This window comes from Lepidochelys kempii, chromosome 2, assembly GCF_965140265.1.
Source record: "Lepidochelys kempii isolate rLepKem1 chromosome 2, rLepKem1.hap2, whole genome shotgun sequence".
In the NCBI taxonomy this organism is placed as follows: domain Eukaryota; kingdom Metazoa; phylum Chordata; order Testudines; family Cheloniidae; genus Lepidochelys; species Lepidochelys kempii.
Genome location: NC_133257.1, coordinates 129,032,269 through 129,054,536, shown reverse-complemented (window position 1 = coordinate 129,054,536; position 22,268 = coordinate 129,032,269).

Below are 22,268 nucleotides of genomic sequence, written 5' to 3'. Positions count from 1 at the left end.
GTTTTCTTGTGGTCCTACGCATGGGACCGGACAGACACATTCTTTGCATTTCCCGGGGTTTTACAATGTCACAACTGCCATGCACTAGTTTTTGAATCTAAGTCAATCGTTTTTCTCAGGTATGTGAACCAATGTAGGTGGCTTGTTAATATGGCAATGTAATGTGCAAGGAAGCTCATCCAGATTCTTGTTGCATATGTTGGCATTTGAAACATAACACAGAATGTTATGTGCAATAGCGTCCGAGTCACTGCTTTGTTCTCAAGGAGTACAGATGATGATTCAGTTTAAGGAATTGTTCAAATATAGAAAAAAACAAACAACTAAAGTAATGGAGAGAAATGTTAGGAACCCATTTGCGCAGGGCCAGCTCTAGGCACCAGCAAAACAAGCTGGTGCTTGGGGCGGCACATTTCTAGGGGTGGCCTTCCGGCGCCAGCCATGCTGCCCCTAGAAATGTGTCCCCACCGCCCCAGCTCACCTCTGCTCCCCCTCCACCTGCTCCTGTGAGCGCTCCGCTGCCGCTCTGCTTCTTCCCCCTCCCCCCCTCGCATGAAACAGCTGTTTTGCGCTGGGAAGCCTGGAAGGGAGGGAAGGAGGAGAAGCCGAGTGGCGGCGCGCTCGGGGGAGGCGGCAGTGGTGGAGTGGAGGTGAACTGGGGCAGGGAGCGGTTCCTCTATCCCCCCCCGTTATTTCCTGTGCTTCCCCCCACCCTCACTCCCCTCTGCTCCGCCTGCTCCCCTGAACGTGCTGCCTCTCCCTTGCCTGAGAGGGAGGGGGGAGAAGTGGAGCGGCAGCACGTTCAGGGGAGCAGGCGGAGCAGAGGTGAGCTGTTGCGGGGGGGCGCATAGGAAGCAATGGGGGGGAAATGCAGCACGCCCAGGGCAGGAGGCGGGGAGGGGATATGGGGAAGGGGCGGAGCTGGGGGGCACAAAAAAAACCAGGGGTAGCCAAAATTTGTTTTTGCTTGAGGCAGCAAAAATCCTAGAGCCGGCCCTGCATTTGCTCAATACAAATGCGGCATTGTGATAGTGGTTATTCTGCAACACATTTTGTCTACAGTTTTAAAAATGAGGTTAACCAGCAGCTTAGCAATATTGGTTGATCTTGTTGTCAAGGTTCCTTCCCACTCTGAACTCTAGGGTACAGATGTGGGGACCTGCATGAAAACCTCCTAAGCTTATTTTTTACCAGCTTAGGTTAAAACTTCCCCAGGGTACAAATTAATTTTACCCTTTGCCCTTGGATTTCCACTGCCACCACCAAACTTTATCTGGTTTCCTGAAAAAACAGAGTTTGGACACGTCTTTCCCCCCAAAATCCTCCCAACCCTTGCACCCCACTTCCTGGGGAAGGTTTGGTAAAAATCCTCACCAATTTGCATAGGTGACCACAGACCCAAACCCTTGGATCTTAGAACAATGAAAAAGCATTCACTTTCTTTACACGAAGACTTTTAATAGAAGTACAAAGAACAGAATCACCTCTGTAAAATCAGGATGGTGAATACCTTACGGGGTAATTAGATTCAAAACATAGAGAATCCCTCTAGGCAAAACCTTAAGTTACAAAAAAGACACACAGACAGGAATATTCATTCTATTCAGTACAGCTATTTTCTCAGCCATTTAAAAATATCATAATCTAACACATACCTAGCTAGATTACTTACTAAATTCTAAGTCTCCATTCCTGTTCTGTCTCTGGCAAAAGCATCACACAGACAGACAGAGACCCTTTGTTTTCCTCCCTCCTCCCAGCTTTTGAAAATATCTTGTCTCCTCATTGGTCATTTTGGTCAGGTGCCAGCAAGGTTACGTTTAGCTTCTTAACCCTTTACAGGTGAGAGGATTTTTCCTCTGGCCAGGAGGGATTTTAAAGGGGTTTTACCCTTTCCTTTATTCTTATGACACTTGTCGTCTAGGAAAGTTGGGCAATAAAGATTCACGAGATTCACATTTCAAAAATGTGATGGCAGTGTATGACCCATAAATAAATGTTGTTCACTTATCAGCATCTGTGGTGCTACTAGAAAAGGCTATAACAGCACACATCTACTGTTCCCAACTAGGTACAGTTTAGTATATAGTAGGGCAGTTTTTGAGTAGGAACAGGATGAATGGAATAACCGATATAAAGATGTACAATAAATCACAAAGTTGACTTCCTGATGAGCAAGACCAGTTGTTTAAACTCTAAGCTGCTTCTTCCTGTTGACTGTTACTATATGACACCACAGGAGTACAGTAGAAGAAAATATTTTTATTTAGGTATAACATAGAACTATTATGACCCCCAAGAATGTAAGAGCTTACAGATGCTCTGAGTAGTTCAGCACATTGTAGGAGATATTAGTCTATTGGAAATCAGGCTGACAAAAAAAAATCTGTTTCATGAAAAAATTGGGGGGTTAATTTTGTTTTGTTCCTCATCAGGATGAAAATGCAATCCTTTGAAATTGTTCATGAAAAAATTAGATACACTCATTCCAGATTAGACAATAGTCAAATGATTAGGGCATTCTGCCTAATTCGGACCAGGGATTTGAATCTGTCTCCCACATCACAGATGGATGCCCTAATCTCTCTTTCACTTGTTTTGACCAGAAATTCCATTCTGGACCTGACCAAACTTCCTGACTTTTTTTTTTTTTTTTTTTTTTTGTCGAAACCAATATGTTTCTATGAAAGGTTTTCATTTCATAGACTTTAAGGTGAGAAGGAACCATTGTGATCATCTAGTTTGACCACCTGTACATCATAGGCCACAGAACCTCACCCACTCACTCCTTTAATAGACCCATAACCTCTGGCTGAGTTACTGAAGTCCTCAAATAATGATTTTAAAGACTTCAAGTTATAGAGAATCCACCACTTACCCTAGTTCATACCAGCAAGTGACCTGTGCCCTATGCTGGTATGAGGAAGGCAAAAACAAAAAAAAAAAAACAACAGGGTCTCAGCCAATCTGACCTGGGGGAAAACTCCCTCCTGACCCCAACTATGGTGATCAGTTAGACTCTAAGCATGTGGGCAAAACCTACCAGCCAGACACCTGGAAAATAATTCTGTGTAGTCACTCAGAGCCCTCCCTCTCTAGTGTTGCATCTCCAGCTGTTGAAAATATTTGCTATTAACAGATGGGCCAAATGCCATTGTAGGCAATCTCATTATATCGTCCCTCCATAAATTACAAGAAATGTTTCCTCAAAAAATTTGTAACCAGCTCCACTTGGAACCCAAATTAAGGTATTAATGACTTTGAATTGTTTTATCAGATGTGATTTTTTTTCTATAGAACAAGCCCAAATTAACTAGCATTCAGTACTGTCCAAGACAGAAGACTCAAGACTCCACCTATGTAGTAAATTAAACTGTATTTTATTGCTATCCATTAAATTGCACAGTTCATAATTGCACTATATACCAACCAAAATGCAAATTATGGATCATTTCACATTCCCATAAGTTAGGAACATTCATTGTCAATTACAGAAACAACAGAGTTAATTTACACAAGGTTTCTTATTATATTACTCAAGTAAGATGTTAAAATGTATAGTACTAAGCAATTAATGTAGGCAGGGCTGGTAAAACCACCTATTAAGGTAGCCCATCACTTCCAATTATGAGGCCTTGTTTTCAGTTGCTCATAACTTTGTCAAACCTAAATTGTTTGGTCTGAAAATCTTCATTCTAGGTGCTTGCCTCCGGCTGAATTATTTTAGAAAATTTCAGCTAAAATAGCTCAGCCATTCCTAAGAACAAGGTTAGGAAATATGTATTGCTTTTCAGTGCTAAAAAAAATTAATGCTATCTGGTGGTCTTTGGTTTGGAAAGCCCTAGTTCACCCATGCTCTGGAGCAGGGGCTTTAAATTTGGCAGAGGGGTGACTTGACTTCACCATGAAAATCTGGCCAAATTATAATCCTTTGACAAATTAGTTTAAACATGCTCAGTTGAGACTTGCTAGTTTAACTGTAAAATCTTTGAAAAATCCATCCTCACTGAGCACGAGCCACCTCCGCAGAGTGCCTATGTATTTTCCATCCTCTTACTTTCCTACACATGACAGGACTGCATAAGTGCCACCTCCACATAGCAATTGCATAGGCAACCTTCATTCTAGGCATTCCTAATGATTGAGGGCTTGAGTGTGCATCCTTAATGCTCTTTTAGTGAAGTTTTTGGGTGTAATTATATTCTGTATTCTTATACCAGACTCATCACTCTATTCTGCGATTGCCCTGCAGCTGTGTATTAAGTGATGTGACTAAGGTGTCACATGGTCTGTTGCTTCTCTCATCCTCTGCCCAGGGGTAGACTTGTGTGCAGTGTTGTGTTTGCTTTGGTTGTTTTTAATTTATTCATTGCTGTGTGTTTGTATTAGAGAAGACAGGTCAAAGAAGTACACCTGGTACTTAGAGCAGAAGTTGATGGTCAAAATTCTTAGTTCCTGTGGCAGGTCATTCCCCAGTCTTGGACTGACCACCATGGAACCGCCATCTTCTGCGTAGATTAGCTTATTGTTATGGGTAGGAAATTCTGAGGGGCAGACTTGTTAACCACGGTCCTCATTCCAGAGCTTTAGATGATCTTGTAGCTGTCCTGGGCCAAGGCCTTAAGAGGTCCTTATCTTTGTTACAAGCGTTATGGTGCACAGCATGGTATTTTCTGATTTCTGCGAAGTGAAAAAGTCTGTGTTTCTCTGTTTTTTACATTCCTTGTCCCCAAATACTTGTCTTCTCAATTCGTTCCTCCTCTTGTCACCTCTCCCAAAGCCCAGCGTGAAGAGAAGAATGTCTATGCCTCCTCAGGTTAGAGGCATCAGGGAGTATCAAGCAGCCCGTCTTAGCAGTAACGTCCTCCCTATTGTCTCTTCTTCTATCTCCCTGCTTTAGTTTACTGCGTTGAAACACTTGTGCAAATCAGGCCCCATGATCTCAAGTTGGATATACAGAAAACAAGGAACACAAAATTAGTGACCACCTTTGACATATATGGTTTTAATGACTTGCTTAGTATCTCTCAGGATTTCTGTGGCTGAGGCAGGGATAGAATCCAATTCTCCAGGGAAGCATTCAACAGCTCTTAATCATGAGAACTTTCTCTTTCTGCAGTATCCTGCCTCATTCACTGTGCACCTTCTAACTTCTACAACAAAAGAAAACAAGCAATAGGCCTAAAGACAGCAATCTCCTTCACTACACAGCCTTGATTCATCCACAGAGCTGGTCGGTCCTGTATACTGAATGAGGCAGAGTTCCTGTGGAAAAAATATGACATGGTCATCATGTAATTTGAGACTGTATCATAATGCATACACACAAGGGGGTCCAATTAAATTTGCATAGGCAACCTTAATTTTGACATTTCCTAACTTTTAAGTGCTTGAGTTGCAATCTTAATATTTTAACAGTTTGTGTGAGACAGAAAATCTGTGGTTTTTTTTGTTTGTTTTTTTAAAAAGCCCTGAAAAAAACAATTTCCATCATGTGGCATCCGATTGACATCTACATGTATCATCAGCAGAGTACATCCATCATACAGACCATCTGCCACTTGAGCTACTAAAATAACCAATAGCAATAGGTTGTCATTCCCTATGTAGACTGGAATGAGAGACACACTTTGACAGTGACTTTCAGATATTTGCTGATAGCAGAGGAATGGTGAGATTCTGGAATCTTGGGTTCCATTCCAGGCTTTGGAGGTGAGTGTGCTCTAATAGTCACAGACTCTTCTGCCCATTTCCCCCAAGCTTTTGACCACTTCAGTCCAATCCACTCCAACATATCCCTGTCCGAGTCCTGTCTTTTCCCCACCTCTGGCTCCTTGTCCCAGTCTCTTTGTCCAGCCAATCCTGGTTTCCTCTTCCCCTCATCCAATCTCACTGATTTTTCCCCAGCTAACTGACTCCCAGAGCTCCCCATTTCCTTCACTGACTCTCAGTACCAGTCAGTCTTCCCAAGGCTCCCAGTCTCTCCTCTCCAACTCTCTTTCTCGCCTCTCTCCAATCCCAGTCTAAGCAGTATCCTGATTCCAATCTACTCCTTTCCCTCACCCTGGTCCAGCATTTGTCCCCTCTACATTCAAATCAGACAGCTTCTTCCTCTGTGCTGTGTGGGTGCCAGCAGGGGGGCTTTGAGAACACAAGAGAGACAGTCTGGAGCAAACATTGCTTCAGAGAATTTAAGAGACAGGCTGACACTGCCTGCCAGAATTTTTTTTAACATGAACAAAGCAATGTACTTTCTCCTAGCCTCATTCTCAGAAACAGCAGAACTGTTTTGTCTGAAATTTTCCAGAACAAATCAGTCTGAGGTAGATAACCAGCATGGAAAATGTCAGTCCAAATGATTACGAGTTTGGCAAAGTTATAAGCAATTGAAAACAGTGTCTTATAATGGGAATTGTCAGGCAACCTTAATAGGCAGTGTTACCAGCCCTGCCTAGAAAAATTGTTTATAATTTAGACATTGCAAGTAGCAACTTCCACCACAATTTCCTTGAAGCTTCAAGTTGCCATCTCTCATCTTAACATTATAAGTACTTCCTGGAGGATTTTGATCAACCTGTTGGTTCTCTGCTGTAATCAGGGCTCTTCCTCATTATAACAGAGAGTGTCTGAAGGATCCAGGAGGTTAATTCTTTTTCAGGACCTCATATTTTTATCCAAGATCTCTGGCTTTTTTAAGTGGGAAAAGGGTGGTGAATTATGTTGTGAATCAGCAGGTCCTTTATTTATGTGTGTGTGTGTGTGTGTGTGTGTATGAAAACAAACACCTGCTATGTTCAGTGTAGTGAAGGAATGCCATTAAAAGAATCTGAAGGGGGAGAATGAGCAAAAATAAATAGGATGTTTGCCCTTATCTATCACTATGTTAACATAATTTTACCTTCAATCTATGTGCATGTGTCTATTTTTATGTACTCGCATGCATACGGATAAGGTATTAAACTAAAATCATGTACCTATGGAAAATGTATATATTTGGGCTGTCAGTAGACAATGCAAAAATATAATGAAGTATGCCAAATTTTGCTCCAATTTACTCACCTATAACCCCACTCCAGTGGGGCTGCATGTATGCAACTGAGACCAGAATTTGAATCATTCCGCTGACAGAGATTCTGGTTTCATTTCGACCCATGCAAGCCCTCTGGCTTCAAAAAGGCTTTCAGAAGTGGAACTGAAGTCACATTTTGGCCAGTACTATTGTTATAATATTATGGAATTCCAGTAAGAATATATTACATTGTGTCATATCAGTGACAGAAAATGGGGCATTCATTTCATAAAAATATAAATTTTAGTGCAGAACATAGTCTTATCTAGGCCATGGGTAACCAGAAAAAAAGTTAATTGCCTGGAAAAAGAAGGAAGGTCAAATTCAAAGCTAATAGTTACAGGGACAAGACCTCTTTAAATGATAATGAGAGTAAAAATAAACATGAAATTTCATTACTAAGTGATAAATGTCTTAAGATTGATTTAGTTTTCACCATAGTTACACATTTCAAAATGTCATATTTACACTCAAATAACCTTTCTAGGGAAACAAGGATCTGTATGGATATATAAATATTTTGCTTAATGGTCTCATGCTTCACTGACTTCTCTCCATTTGCAATTCATTATTTTGTTAATTTAAATGACAAGTGATGTAGTATCTTGGGAAAAGTGTGTGTGTGGGGGAGAATTTCTTTTAAAATATGAGAATCACTTCCTAACTGTTGAGATACAGTGCAAGATATCATTAAACCTAAATGAAACCCATAAAATCTGGACTCAAGGATGGGCTACTTCTAAAGAAATTTATAACAGTTATTTAGACCTCATAACATCGGATTCTTAAAAGAAGCAGGTATCATGGAAGTCCACGGAGAGAATAGGAGAAAATAAACATTCATATGTTTAGAAGAAATTAATTGAATTAATTAAAAAACCCTTTTGACCTCTGTGCAAATTGCTGAGCCACTCAGGGTGACATACTATGGGCAGGTCATGGAGTAATTTAGTTTTAATTTCCAAGACAATTGTTCTAAAGATTCAATGCTGATATTTTCCTGCATCACTTTGCACTATAGGACACAGCAATAATCATAAAAAAAAACATTAGTGTACAATAGAAAAAAACAAACACAGTGGAAAGAAATACGTAGTAATTTCCTCTTCTGTTAGTATGCTCTTCAGTTGCCCATTAAACTTCAAGCCTGTCACTGTATCCACTTTCATCTGAGACTCTGAAAACTGGTATTATTCAGGGTACAGCAGTGCAGACGCTCTAAGCCAAGGGGAGAGAGTTCTCCTGTTGTCCTAATTACTCCAGCTCCTGCAAGCGGTGGTACCTGTGCTAGCTCTAGGGGAAATACTCCCAGAGAGTTTGAGATCTAGCCTTTTTTAATTAGTTTTTGATCCCTTATGCTTGGGTCTTTCATGTTGTACAAAGGCAAGTGGAAATAGAAACGTGTCAGGTTATGAAATTGGGATTTTCTCCCTCGTGAGCATCTGGTGCTCCATGATCCATTGCAACTGGATTATGTCTCCTCCTCTTCCGAATGTGGCAACTCCTCTTTATATAAAACAAAGAAACAAATCTCTCTGCCTTCCGAAAAGTTTGCGGGTGGAGCAGTATAGAGAACTGGAAGCTTCACTAATGCCCCTGTGTTTTCCCTCTGCTCAGAGAAGCAGGAGGTTCCTCTCAGGCTCTTTTCCCTGTATTTCCAGGCAGGATATTTTTTTAGTGGTCTCCCTTTCCCCTTTTTTCCTCAGTGTCGATGGTAGAGAGAGGATTTTTGAGAACCGGAGTCTGCAGGAAAACAATGTTTGATAAGAAAACTCAGCACGCTAACTGTGCCGGCCAAGATGATAAGTTCTCCTCTTATACACCTATAATCGTGCATCACCTTCGCCACGCCACAGCAATGTGGCAGGCAATCCTTGATCTGTTTGGAACAGAAATTCAGCAGCAGGAGCTGGCTTTTTAGAAGCCTGGTTACTCAGTGCTCCAGCCAAAGTGAAGCATTGAGATATTTCTCAAACTGAAATGTAATACAAATTAGGTGACACCATCCTAATCATTAGGTGATTCTCCTAATTGTGGAAGGGTTTAGAATACAAGGAAGACAAATAGAGAGGTTCAAATGACAGAAAATTCTGGCTTAGGCCTGAGAATGACCTTCTGTGGGAGGAGAAATGCACAGAAGGAATCCAGACAGCTGGAGGCACTCAAAGTAGTGACTCTCCTGGGCAATGTAACCGTTAAGAGGGGAAAAAAATAATAGTAAGTTTGGAGAAAATTCCTCCATACATTTTAAAAATAGTAATCATAAAAAAAAAAAATCTGAGATTACCTGAAGGATCAAATCATTCTCCTAGTCTCCTGGTGGCATCTCTGCAAAGGCACAGCTTTAAAGAATTGGAAAATTGAGGGTGTTGTAAAACAGGGCTAAAAGTGCAAGGAATATGCTGCAAGTCTCCTAACACTAAAACCTGGATGTTCAAGAAGCTTAGAACAGATGCAGTTAAGAACCTATTGAGAGGGAACTCCAGTATAACCCTGTTTGTGAGACAAATGGGATTCTTGTCCTTTTGAAGAGCAACATAAGCATACAGTTCTCAAAAAACCCTTGAAATACTCAGATGTGTACAGTTTGTACATTTGATCAGGAAGTCACAACTAAAAATTGCATTTATCAAATATCTACCTATCTTTCCATTCAGTTAGCTAGTTCAGAAGACTACCTGTAATAGTGCCATCTGGTGATTCGCAGTAATATCACACTTGGAAAAGAGTATCTCAAGAGAAATAATAGAAGTTCTTATAGTAAGGCTGTGATTTAATCATGGGTATTTTTAGTAAGTCATGGACAGGTCACAGACAATAAACAAAAATTCACAGCACGTGACCTGTCCACGACCTTTACTATAAATATCCCTGGCTAAATTTTAACTGGGAGATCCCCAGGATGCTGCTTTTTGGGGGGACCCCTGGGGCCAGTCGCACTGGCTGCTGCTCAGGTAGTCCCTGGGGCCAGCTGCTGGGGGCTGCTGAGCAGCAGTTGTCCCTGGGGCCGCTGCTCTGGCTGACCCCCAGGGCCACCCTCCTGCCACTGCTCTGGCCAACCCTGGGACCGCTGCTCAGGCAGTCCCTGGGGTCGGCCACAACGGCTGCTGCTCGGGTGGTCCCCGGGGCCAGCTGCTTGGGGCCCTGGGGTCAGCCACACTGGCTGCTGCAGAAGTCTGAGGTCATGGACATGCAGTCTTACTTATAGTACATTTGCAAGGAAATGGATTGGATTCTCTATATAGCTATTTTCAAATTCTAACTTTGTGATTTGCCCAGTTACAGTCTGATCAGTGCAGATAGACACTGATTTAAATATTGACTGGATTTAATATTTTCATAATATAAAAAACCCAACCACAATGAGAAACATATTTAGTGCAATCCTCAGTTTAAATAATTTAATTTTCTGAATAAGATTTTCAAAAATGCATGTGTGTAATTGCGTCCCTTATTCTTTGTACAGTTACCACAACTGTGCATATAATCTTGAGTTGCATGCACAATTTACCAGCTAGACACAAAACTGGACATCTGTGTGCACAATTACAGTCTGGCCATTGTTGATACAAGTTAGGGGCACAAATATATGTATCTCTGCACTTGAGCAACTCTGAACAAGTTTGAATGGACGTTCAAGAAACAGAACAAATAGACTATTGCTGTGCTGAGACCACTCTGGAATCATACGGACCAGTATTGTCTCATAGTTGCCTTGTACTCCCCTATTTGTCTGTCTGTAGTCTCTTGTTTTATACTTAGAATGTAATCTCTTTGGGACCAGGACTGTCTTTTTGTTCTGTGTAGCCTCTAACACAATGAGGTATGGTCCATGATTAAGACTCTTAGGTGCTTCTGTAATGTAAATAAATAAATAAGCTCAGTTTTTAAAAACACACCTCTATTTATTTGGATTTCCTTGTTCTCTCCAATACTTAACTAAATAAATGAGATTCATGGACAGAGACATAAGGTGAGTAAGGTAATATCTTTTGTTAGACCAACTTCTGTTGGCGACAGAGACAAACTTTATGTCACACAGAGCTCTTCTTCAGGACTGGGAAAAGTACTCCAGGCATCACAGCTAAATGCAAGGTGGAACAGATTGTTTAGCATGAGTAGTTAGCACATATTCTAAGGGATCATTCAAGCTAGAGTTGCCTATTACTACCTCTAAAGTCATAGAACAAAAACAGGGAGTTAGTGCACTACAGATTGTTGTAATAAGCCATAAATCTGTTGTCTCTGTTCAGTCCATTATTTTTAGTGTCTAGCAGTTATGAAGTTAAGATCCCAGTCTCATCTTTTGAAAGTGTTTTGCAGGTTTCCTTTGAGGATTAGGACTGATAAGGCAGATATAGAGTTATCACTGTGTGAAAAGTGTTCACCCACAGGTGATAGGGTGTTTTGTTGTTTATCATTTTCCTATGTGAGCTCATCTTAGAGTGTAGTGATTGTCTGGTTTCACCCATATAGTTATTGGGACGTTTAGTGCACTGGATGAGGTATACCACATGAATAGATATAGATATTTTCATGGATATATCCTATATATGGCTTCTCAAAAAGGTTTCTCTTTGTATTCAGATCTATAAGATTTACCAAGAAACTATTGATTCGGATCCTACAGTAAAAAATCATGGTTTTTCTTTCAATTTAAAAATATAAATTGATGAGTTGGCTTTATTGGAAAACCAGCTTTATCCGTGAAATCCCAGTTTGGAGTTAGTCTCAATGTAGTCTCCCTTTTTGCAGGCAAAAATTATAGCACACAGACATTTCTTACTGCCTAGTTTGTGCCCACAAAAATGGCAATAATTTTAAAAAATCAGGCCCATAGAATTTTTTCCAAGCTTATCGAGTTCTCTCTGGTAACAAGAAATTGCTGGTGCCACGATGGAAAATAAATGTATACAAAGACATTTTTTGTAAAGTTTTATACATGTGTCTTGAAAAAAAACCTCATGAACCAAAATGTTCAGATTTTCTAGCTAGTTTATATAAAACAAAGTGCAAAAGGATCAACATTTCTAAATTGTTGTTTAGCAAAATTCAAAAGCTATTATACTGCAGATGCCTCATTTAATATGTTGATCTAAATTGTTTTTGGTAGTAAAATTGCTGTACGTGTAGGTCATGGCTTTACTAATCAATCAGACTCAATATATTCTGTAAAAAGAAATCTATCATCTTCACAACCCAGTCAAAGGTCAATTTTGGAACATAATTTAATCCAGATATGTCTTTAAAAAATGCTGCATGTTTTTTGGGTGTGGGTTTATCCAAATGACAAAGGTTTTTTTTTGTTTGTTTGTTTTTTATTCACCCTTGCTATTACCTTTTTTTAAACAATAAAAGATTTACTTAAATTTCCAGTCTAGTGTATGGACTGGTTACAGATCCTCTTAATAATACTTGAACAAGTGTGTAAATACATAGCAATATATAAATTCCAATATTTAGTTCTCTGTGTATGTGCAATATATAAAACTGCTTTAGGGGAATACTAAAGTTGCAAAGTCAAGCATATAAAAGAAAGGAAATTCTGATATTAAAGTTTAATGTGCAGGATTTATTTTGCCCCTACTGTGATTATGCACTGTTATAAACTATATGCTTTAAGTCACAGGCTTGGATTAAGAGTGGTCCATGGACACATTTCTCTAGCCAGAGGTCTGAATGCTATTGCATTCAGTACTTACATATTGCCTTTTTATCTATGGATTTCAAAGTGCTTGATACAAGTGGCACAAATTAGTAATCCCATTTTATTGACAGCATATCTATAGAATAAGCACATAGGTTCAAACATTTTTTTCTAACAAGTATTATGGCATATTCCTAGCTTTGTGAGCCAGTTTCTCCATCTGTAAAACTATGATAATATTTAGCCATGCTGGTGTGCAGTCTTACTAAATAAAGGTTGTGAAGTACAAAGTAGTATCAAGGTTAACAAAAAGAATAGAATTTAGAATATCCTGACTCCCAGTGCTGAACATGTTCCCTTAAATCATGGAAGCAATTTGATGAGTAATACAGGAGGAAAATACTTTTTTACCAGATCCTGGGGCTCACGCAATGTTTAAGACTTGTGTCCTGGAGAGTTTGGAGCCATTTTCCTGCAGTCACAGACAGCTCCTGATGCTCATTCTCTCTGTCCCATAGAGGCTGGGGAGGGGAGTTGAAAGGTCTTTCCTCCAGAGAGGCATAAGAGAAAATCATTAATGTATGGTTTGTTACAAATGAGTGCAGATAAAATACTCATGTCACTCTGTCATGTGTTCTGCATATTCCACGTTACAAAAAAACTATTTTAGAAAATGAGATTTATTTTTCAAATGCCCAGAATTGAGGAGAGAAAAAAAAGAAACATTACTTGGAATATTGTGTTAAAAAAACAAAATAGCTGTTTGAAGCTACTCACGTGTTAGAATACATTCCAGGAAGATAACTTGGTTGATATGGGGCAGATAAGGCAGTCACGTGTGGATTTAAAATTAATTCTGCAGTTTTTCACGTGGATATCATCATGACATATGTACATGGACACACACATTTATAGAGTATTAGTGTAATAATTGATACAGATATAAAATACATAGAGGTGATAAAACTAATATCTACAGGTAGTAGTAGATATTAGGTATTCTGCTGTCTCAGATCTTTATAATCAATTGAATTTTAGTTATATTCCAGCATTCCTAGCCATCATCTTTACAGGCAATATCTGGTGTGCAGGGGAAAAAAATGCAATTTAGGATAAGATCCAGCAGCCAGAATTCACTGTGAAATCAGGAAGAGTTTTGCTTGAGTGAGGACTAGTAGATAGGATCTGTCTGGTAGTAGTTGGCATCTGACTTACTGTATGTCTGTAAAGGGGAGAGGGTGGGAATGAAGGTCTGAAAAGCTGTCTGAATTAGAAACAAGTTTTCAAAATATAGGGCCTAATCAAGCAGTATTAATGCAAAGAAAACTTCTGTCGCCATCCCCGTAAGCTTTACCTTCATAAGAACTACTGAACTAAATCTACAATGAGGTTCATTTTATGGATCTACTCATGATTTTTTTTTAATTCTATGGTGGGAATCATTCTATATTACATTAAACCATAATATTGGGACCGGAAATGTTTTTCATGCATTTCCACAACACTAGCTTTTTTTTATCCATTTAATGACCCCATATATTCTTGAAGTTCAATCCAAAACTGTTCATTTCCTAAGGGTTTGTCTTCCCCTGTCATCTAAAACCTCTCGTATTTGAATTTCATTACAATAGCAGTACCCTTAACTTGTCATTTCATCAACCATGCCTGAGATTTGTGGCACTGGACTGGTTATATAATCAGTGATGGAAATTCTCTGAATCTGCACAATGTCAATGTAAATGTAACCTATGCTGGGATGGGAGGGATACATCTTCCAGCCTGTGGATTAGCCACTCCAGAGCCACTGACAACAATGGCCCAAAGACGTTAATAGCTGCATCCCATTAAATTAAGTTACTCTTTGAGTGACGGTCCCTTTGTGTACCCCATTACACAGGAGGATAGTGGAATTTCAGGCTTTGGTGGCTGATCCACCTCATAAGACTTATAAGGATAAAGTTAGTATCCAAATCCCAAATTTCTCACTAAGATGGTGTCGGATTTTCAAATACATCAGCCTGTATACTTCCCAAACTTTTTTTGAAACCTCGGTCTCACAAAGACGAGAAAAAACTCCATATTTTGGACAGTCATAGGGTGTTAGCTTTAAACAGTTTAGAATATTTACACAATTATTCATCACCTTTGCTGACAGGATGAAGTGGCAACCTGTCACTTCACAGGAGACTTCTTCTTGGATCTCTTCTTGTAGTCATCTGTGCTGTGATATTACCAAGGTTCCACTACCTCAACGAGTTTTAGCACATTCTATGAGAGCGCAAACAGCACCAGCTGGTTTCTGTGGTCATTTTCCAACAAGTGATACTTGCAAAGCTATTAGTTGGTCATCTGTTCATACATTCACAGCTCATTATGCTCTCTCCAAGGCCTCAAGAGACCATGCGGGAATCGGAAGAGTGTTGTTGCAGGTCTTGTTTAATAGATGCTGATACCTACCTCCATCTGGAGCTGCTTGTATGTCAGCTGAAATGGAATGGGCATGTGCAAGCATTTGAAGACGAAAAAATGGTTTCATACCTGTTGTTCTTCAAGATGTGTTGCCCATGCCCATTCCAGGACCTACCTTCCATCCCCTGTACAGTGAACTGACAACATATATTGGCTTCAGGTGTGAAGAAACTGAGTGGGGTCAAGATGGCTTCACACCTTTATGCCCTTGACTAACAGCATGAGCAGAAGAAGAGGGCATGCACCACCCTGATCAGTACTAGTATGGGAAAAAAGTTCTCTGGCTTTGGTGCACGCACACCTGAAATGTAGTGGATATGAGCAAAGAACAACAGTTACCAAACAGCTATGTAACTTTTTTCCCTTGTTGCTGCTGTTAAAGTCCAATCCCTTTTTGTAGAAGACAAAACAAGATAAATGGATAGAAGATGGGAGAGTAAAGAACAACAAAAACAGAAAATACAACTTCACTTAATCTTGTTGCTGCAAAACACAGGTACAGTACATACTTTTATCAGCCACTTTGACACCTAGCAAACTTGTACCAGGGTTGACCTTGTGACAGTTCCCTCTGGGGTGCCACCTGGAACTGGGGTATCACTGAGTCCTCCAACCCACCAGCCTGCACTCCCTCTCACACTGGGCTGCTGTGACAAGCTGCAAAGCCCTCCAGCCTGCATCTCCACTAGCATATAAATAGGTAGGGACATACCCAACTGCAGTTAAGTGCAGGCTCTCTAACCACCAGCTTACTGGCCTAAGACCCCAGGGCAGATCATCCTGCCCTAGTCAAATCTGACCATTATATGGGTTTAATACCTGGTCCACCTCTCCCTCAATGTGAAGAGAACAATGCACACTTGTGGTAACCAAGCAGAGATTTTCCCCCAGAACTCCAGTCAATTCTAACCATTTTGGATTAAAACCATAAAATAAGTTAATTAACTACAAAAGATAGATTTTAAGTGATGGGTTACCTAGAAAATAAACAAAACACAAACTAAGTCTAAGATACTACAAAGATGGGATATGAGGTAGCAAATTCTCACCTTGGCTGATGAGACAGGTGGGCTTCGATTCTTATGGGACAAGCTGCACTTGCTTTACAGTTTGGAATCCCCAGGTCTTTCATACAAATGCTAGCAATTCCTTTAGCCTGGCTCCAGCACTTCCCCCAGTTCAGTCTTTGTTCCTCAGGTGTTTTCAGGTGTCTTCATGGGGGGGGGGGAGTGAAAATCCCCGCAGAGGATGTCACTCCCTGCCATATATAGCTTTTGCAGATGGCAGGAACTCTTTGTTTCAAAACTTGGTTCCCAAACCACTTTATGGAAAAATACTGACATCCCAAGATGGAATCCAGAGACATCGTCTGGTCACATGTCCTGGCTCAGTCATAGCAGCCATTACCTTCAGGCCGGCTTGAGCATTTACAGGAGGACTAAGCTCTTTCTCAGTCCATTGTCTTTGCAGATGGGCTATCCATATTGTCTGGCTTCTTCATTGTTGTATCTGAAAGGCTGACGCTGTTTGTTTTTCAGAGTAAGTCCATTTGATATAAAGACCCTAATCAATATTCATAACTTCAGATACAAAAATGATACATGCATACAAATAGGCTAATCATATTCAGCAAATCATAACTTTTCCAAAGACACCTCTTGGGCAAAATGCATCATAATTAGGCAGTAATCATATCATCCTATCCCGGTGAAGAATATGGGCTGTAGTGTCACAGGGCCGTTTTGGGCATTGCTTTTAGCTGCTTCATAGAATCATAGAATCATAGAATATCAGGGTTGGAAGGGACCCCAGAAGGTCATCTAGTCCAACCCCCTGCTCAAAGCAGGACCAATTCCCAGTTAAATCATCCCAGCCAGGGCTTTGTCAAGCCTGACCTTAAAAACCTCTAAGGAAGGAGATTCTACCACCTCCCTAGGTAACGCATTCCAGTGTTTCACCACCCTCTTAGTGAAAAAGTTTTTCCTAATATCCAATCTAAACCTCCCCCACTGCAACTTGAGACCATTACTCCTCGTTCTGTCATCTGCTACCATTGAGAACAGTCTAGAGCCATCCTCTTTGGAACCCCCTTTCAGGTAGTTGAAAGCAGCTATCAAATCCCCCCTCATTCTTCTCTTCTGCAGGCTAAACAATCCCAGCTCCCTCAGCCTCTCCTCATAACTCATGTGTTCCAGTCCCCTAATCATTTTTGTTGCCCTTCGCTGGACTCTCTCCAATTTATCCACATCCTTCTTGAAGTGTGGGGCCCAAAACTGGACACAGTACTCCAGATGAGGCCTCACCAATGTCGAATAGAGGGGAACGATCACGTCCCTCGATCTGCTCGCTATGCCCCTACTTATACATCCCAAAATGCCATTGGCCTTCTTGGCAACAAGGGCACACTGCTGACTCATATCCAGCTTCTCGTCCACTGTCACCCCTAGGTCCTTTTCCGCAGAACTGCTGCCTAGCCATTCGGTCCCTAGTCTGTAGCTGTGCATTGGGTTCTTCCGTCCTAAGTGCAGGACCCTGCACTTATCCTTATTGAACCTCATCAGATTCCTTTTGGCCCAATCTTCCAATTGGTCTAGGTCCTTCTGTATCCTATCCCTCCCCTCCAGCGTATCTACCACTCCTCCCAGTTTAGTATCATCCGCAAATTTGCTGAGAGTGCAATCCACACCATCCTCCAGATCATTTATGAAGATATTGAATAAAACCGGCCCCAGGACCGACCCTTGGGGCACTCCACTTGATACCGGCTGCCAACTAGACATGGAGCCATTGATCACTACCCGTTGAGCCCGACAATTTAGCCAGCTTTCTACCCACCTTATAGTGCATTCATCCAGCCCATAGTTCCTTAACTTGCTGACAAGAATACTATGGGAGACCGTGTCAAAAGCTTTGCTAAAGTCAAGAAACAATACATCCACTGCTTTCCCTTCATCCACAGAACCAGTAATCTCATCATAAAAGGCGATTAGATTAGTCAGGCATGACCTTCCCTTGGTGAATCCATGCTGGCTGTTCCTGATCACTTTCCTCTCATGCAAGTGCTTCAGGATTGATTCTTTGAGGACCTGCTCCATGATTTTTCCAGGGACTGAGGTGAGGCTGACTGGCCTGTAGTTCCCAGGATCTTCCTTCTTCCCTTTTTTAAAGATTGGCACTACATTAGCCTTTTTCCAGTCATCCAGGACTTCCCCGGTTCGCCACGAGTTTTCAAAGATAATGGCCAGTGGCTCTGCAATCACAGCCGCCAATTCCTTCAGCACTCTCGGATGCAACTCGTCTGGCCCCATGGACTTGTGCACGTCCAGCTTTTCTAAATAGTCCCTAACCGCCTCTATCTCCACAGAGGGCTGGCCATCTCTTCCGCATTTTGTGATGCCCAGCGCAGCAGTCTGGGAGCTGACCTTGTTAGTGAAAACAGAGGCAAAAAAAGCATTGAGTACATTAGCTTTTTCCACATCCTCTGTCACTAGGTTGCCTCCCTCATTCAGTAAGGGGCCCACACATTCCTTGGCTTTCTTCTTGTTGCCAACATACCTGAAGAAACCCTTCTTGTTACTCTTGACATCTCTGGCTAGCTGCAGCTCCAGGTGCGATTTGGCCCTCCTGATAACATTCCTACATGCCCGAGCAATATTTTTATACTCTTCCCTGGTCATATGTCCAACCTTCCACTTCTTGTAAGCTTCTTTTTTATGTTTAAGATCCGCTAGGATTTCACCATTAAGCCAAGTTGGTCGCCTGCCATATTTACTATTCTTTCGACTCATCGGGATGGTTTGTCCCTGTAACCTCAACAGGGATTCCTTGAAATACAGCCAGCTCTCCTGGACTCCTTTCCCCTTCAAGTTAGTCCCCCAGGGGATCCTGGCCATCCATTCCCTGAGGGAGTCGAAGTCTGCTTTCCTGAAGTCCAGGGTCCGTATCCTGCTGCTTACCTTTGTTCCCTGCGTCAGGATCCTGAACTCAACCAACTCATGGTCACTACCTCCCAGATTCCCATCCACTTTTGCTTCCCCCACTAATTCTACCCGGTTTGTGAGCAGCAGGTCAAGAAAAGCACCCCCCCTAGTTGGCTCCTCTAGCACTTGCGCCAGGAAATTGTCCCCTACACTTTCCAAAAACTTCCTGGATTGTCTATGCACCGCTGTATTGCTCTCCCAGCAGATATCAGGAAAATTAAAGTCACCCATGAGAATCAGGGCATGCGATCTAGTAGCTTCCGTGAGCTGCCGGAAGAAAGCCTCATCCACCTCATCCCCCTGGTCCGGTGGTCTATAGCAGACTCCCACCACTACATCACTCTTGTTGCACACACTTCTAAACTTAATCCAGAGACACTCAGGTTTTTCTGCAGTTTCGTACCGGAGCTCTGAGCAGTCATACTGCTCCCTTACATACAGTGCTACTCCCCCACCTTTTCTGCCCTGCCTGTCCTTCCTGAACAGTTTATAACCATCCATGACAGTACTCCAGTCATGTGAGTTATCCCACCAAGTCTCTGTTATTCCGATCACGTCATAGTTCCTTGACATCACCAGGACCTCCAGTTCTCCCTGCTTGTTTCCAAGGCTTTGTGCATTTGTATATAAGCACTTGAGATAACCTGTTGATCGCCCCTCATTGCCAGTATGAGGCAGGAGCCCTCCCCTCACAGACATTCCTGCCTGTGCTTCCTCCCGGTATCCCGCTTTCCCACTTACCTCAGGGCTTTGGTCTCCTTCCCCCCGTGAACCTAGTTTAAAGCCCTCCTCACTAGGTTAGCCAGCCTGCTGGCAAAGATGCTCTTCCCTCTCTTCGTAAGATGGAGCCCGTCTCTACCCAGCACTCCTCCTTCATGGAACACCATCCCATGGTCAAAGAAACCAAAGCCTTCTCTCCGACACCATCTGCGTAGCCATTCGTTGACTTCCACGATTCGACGCTCCCTACCTAGGCCTTTTCCTTCCACGGGGAGGATGGACGAGAACACCACTTGCGCCTCCAACTCCTTTATTCTTCTTCCTAGAGCCACATAGTCCGCAGTGATCCGCTCAAGGTCATTCTTGGCAGTATCATTGGTGCCCACGTGGAGAAGCAGGAAGGGGTAGCGATCCGAGGGCTTGATGAGTCTCGGCAGTCTCTCCGTCACATCACGAATCTTAGCCCCTGGCAAGCAGCAGACTTCTCGGTTTTCCCGGTCAGGGCGGCAGATAGATGACTCAGTCCCCCGGAGGAGAGAGTCCCCGACCACCACCACCCGCCTTCTCCTCTTGGGGGTGGTGGTCGTGGAACCCCCAACCTCAGGACAGCGCATCTCATGCCTTCCAACCAGCGGAGTCTCCTTCTGCTTTCTCGCCCCAGACATATCATCTGGTCCACTCTCCGCAACGATACCTGTGGAGAGAACATGAAAGCGGTTAGTTACCTGTGTCTGTGTTACTGGAACCCGGACATTCCGCTTACCTCTTCTGGAGGTCACATGTTGCCAAGCTTCTTCACTGGTCTCTTGGCTCCTCTGTGCAACCTGCTCTATATCTGTAGAGCTTTGTGCCCCTAGAAGCCTATCCTGAGTTTCGTCCAGGAAATCCTCAGTTTCCCGTATGCAACGCAGGGTTGTTATCTGTTGCTCCAGACCTTCAATCTTCTCTTCCAATATGGAGACCAGCTTGCACTTTGTACAGACAAAGTCGCTTCTGTCCTGTGGAAGAAAGACAAACATGGCACATCCAGTGCAGGTCACAACAGCTGAACCCCCCCCTTCCATATCACCTTCCTACTATGAGCTTCCTCAGAGCAGTTTGCAAGACGTAAGCCTCACTGGGCTCCCTCCAGGCGAACTCCCAGGCAAACTCCTGCTGTGTGCTGCTCTGCTGTCCCCGCTGCTCAGCTGGTTCTCCGCCGCTCAGCTGGTTCGCGAAGCTCTGGCTATTTTTAAACAGCCAGGCTTCCCTGTCGCAAACAAACATGGTCACTGGATCACAGTAGTGTTGCAAAATATAGTCTTGGCCAGCTAAGCCAGATTTTAATACACAGGAGGAAAAAAAAGAGAAATGTGAAAGAGAAGCAGCAAGGTGGAGAATGAAAAGGACACATGGGTGGGGAAGAGAATGACAAAGTCTCGTAATTCAGATGGTGTTCAGAATTTACCCAGAGCCAGTGGAGGTGACAATGTCATCTAGATCCCCCTCTCTCTGGCCTGGTCTGATCAGGATATTTCTCAGCATTAGGGTGACAAAGACCCAATGGTGTCACAATGGATCCAAAGAGATTGTGGCATGACAATTGTGATTGACACTTGCTCCTTCTTTTTTAGTAAGCGATTGTTGAATTTGCTTCCGATCCCCACCCCAGGTTACTTTTACAGATCACAAAAAGCAGATGATTGGCATCCTCTCATTATTTTGTTCACCAATTAGGCCTAATTTCTAACAGACCAATTTTAGTTCTTTGTTTTCTGGTCCCATACTTGCCTTGTTAACAAGAATTCTTTCTTGTAGCACTCCTTGAATTATATCAGTAGGCCTTTTTGTTTTCACTTACTGTGTCCACGTCTACACTAGCAAGCTGACAGCGCAGCTGAAAGATCACTTGTGTGGCTGCTCTATGCCTATGGGAGAGAGCTCCCTGCAAACATAATAAAAACCCCTCCACAAGTGGCAGTAGCTATGTTGGCGGGAAAAGGCCCTGAAGCCCTCCTCATGGCAGGGAGAAAGGTTCATCTCCCCTATTTGGGGGTGAGCAACATAGGACCCTGGGCCAGGACCTGAGGGAGAAGGGGAGATCAGGTCCCCCTTCAGCTTCCCCAACCAACAATCTAGGCACCGAAGGCTATATTACAAACCTATTTTTGATAGTTTCTAGATCGTTAGAATGATTAAGCATTTTTAGGGCTCTGGGGGAACCCCCCGCCAACAGCTCCCTGTATGGGTGTGGCTAATATGACCAAGATCCCAGGATTCAAGATCTGCATGGCTTTTCCAGTCATCGGCAACCATGACACTTGACTCTACAGTCTTGGGGAAGCTAATGCCCCCCCCCCAAGTGCAATATCTGCCAATCTTTTCATTGCTGTAGCTGTCAGTC